Source organism: Pistacia vera, unplaced genomic scaffold, assembly GCF_008641045.1.
Source record: "Pistacia vera cultivar Batoury unplaced genomic scaffold, PisVer_v2 Contig1061, whole genome shotgun sequence".
NCBI classification, from domain to species: domain Eukaryota; kingdom Viridiplantae; phylum Streptophyta; class Magnoliopsida; order Sapindales; family Anacardiaceae; genus Pistacia; species Pistacia vera.
The window spans coordinates 13,864-15,647 of NW_022195095.1; the positions used below are offsets into that span (position 1 = coordinate 13,864).

The window sequence follows — 1,784 nt, forward strand, 5'->3', positions numbered from 1 at the left end:
TAGTTGGTCCAATTCCCTGGGTTACCTAATGATGATCCCAACCTGCATATCGCCAATTTTCTGGAGTTATGCGACACATTTAGGCATAATGGAGTATCCGATGACGCAATTAGGCTAAGGCTTTTCCCATTTTCTCTTCGGGATAAAGCTAAGGCTTGGTTGATTTCTCTGCCACCTGGGAGTATCACGACATGGAATGAGTTAGCTCAAACATTCCTCACTAAATATTTTCCACCTACCAAGCTGAGGAGTGAGATTACCAACTTCTACCAACAAGATTTGGAGTCATTGTATGAAGCATGGGAAAGGTATAAGGATCTCTTACAGAGGTGCCCTCACCATGGTTTACCAATCTAGTCGCAAGTGTAAACGTTTTACCAAGGGTTGCTACCAACTATTCAAGCCATGATTGATGCTGCAAGTAGAGGAGCATTGAACAATAAAACACCAGAGAAAGCATACAATTTAATTGAGGTGATGGCAAACAATAACTATATGAGGACTTCAGAGAGAACTTTAATAAGGAAATCAGCGGGAGTGCAAGAAGTTGACAGTTACATTGCATTGGCTGCTCAACTTTCAAACATCCAGAAGCAATTAGGTAATGTATTAAAGATAAATACAATTGAATCCTCTTCTCTAACAATCGACCTCTGTGCAGGAAATCATTCATCCAAGGATTGTCAAGAAAGAAACCCGTTTGCTCAACTTGAACAAGCTAATTACATCAATAATTTCCAAAAGGGGCAAGGGAATCCATATTCCAACACATACAATCCAGCATGGAGGAAACACCCGAACTTCTCGTGGAACAACAACAACGAGCATAAACAACCTCCTGTTTTTCAAACTCAAGAGCAATGATCTAACTTGAAGAAAGTGTTTACCAAGTTCATTGAAGAGACAAGCAAAAGGTTTGAGAAGACTGAAATCCTTACCCAAAATCAATCAGCCTCTATTAGAAACCTTGAGACTCAAATTGGGCAAATTCATAACTTATTAGCTAGAAGAGTTCAAGGAGTTTTGCCGAACGATACAGAGAAGAATCCTAAGGAACAAGCACATGCAATCACCTTAAGGAGTGGAAGAACTTTGGAGAATTCAGAGGATGAAAAACATAAGCAAGAACAAGAGAAAGATTTGAAGGAAGAGCGTGAAAATATGGAGAAGATCGTCGGCATGAAGGACGATCGCCGTGGTGATGATACCGGTGGTCGCAGCGATCATGAAGCAGCTCTCGAATCGTCATAATTTTCAACTAGTCGCCGCGGCAATAAATTTGGTGGCCGCAGCGAGCGTGAATCTAAGTAGAAACTTCCTTTGAGCCATGCAAACCTTCCGTACCCACAACGTTTGAAGAATAAAAAGCTTGATAAGCAATTCAGTAAGTTTATTGATATGTTTCGAAGTTTGCATATTAATATTCCTTTTGTTGATATGTTAGAACAGATGCCGAAATATGCAAAGTTTCTGAAGGAGATCCTCACACACGAGAGAAAATTCGAGGAACACGAGAAAGTTATGTTAACGGAGGAATGCAGCGCGCAGATTCAAAAGAAACTACCACCTAAACTACGAGATCTAGGGAGTTTTACTATCCCTTGTATTATTGGTGGTTGTTATTTTGATAAGGTTTTATGTGATTTAGGGGCAAGTATAAATTTAATGTCGTTTTCCATTTACAGGAAACTTGGAATAGGAGAAATGAAGCCAACCACCATGCCTCTCCAATTAGCTGATTGATCAATAACATATCCTAGGGGGGTGGTAGAAGATGTCTTGAT

General features: G+C 40.0%; 1 non-coding gene across 1 annotated transcript; it reads right to left on the bottom strand.

Annotated features, from left to right (window-relative positions):
- Positions 1-240: 240 nt before the first annotated feature.
- Positions 241-347, bottom strand: LOC116130969. Its single transcript, XR_004128170.1, has one exon. It is a non-coding gene; the product is annotated as a small nucleolar RNA R71 (small nucleolar RNA).
- Between the last annotated feature and the right edge of the window lie 1,437 nt (positions 348-1,784).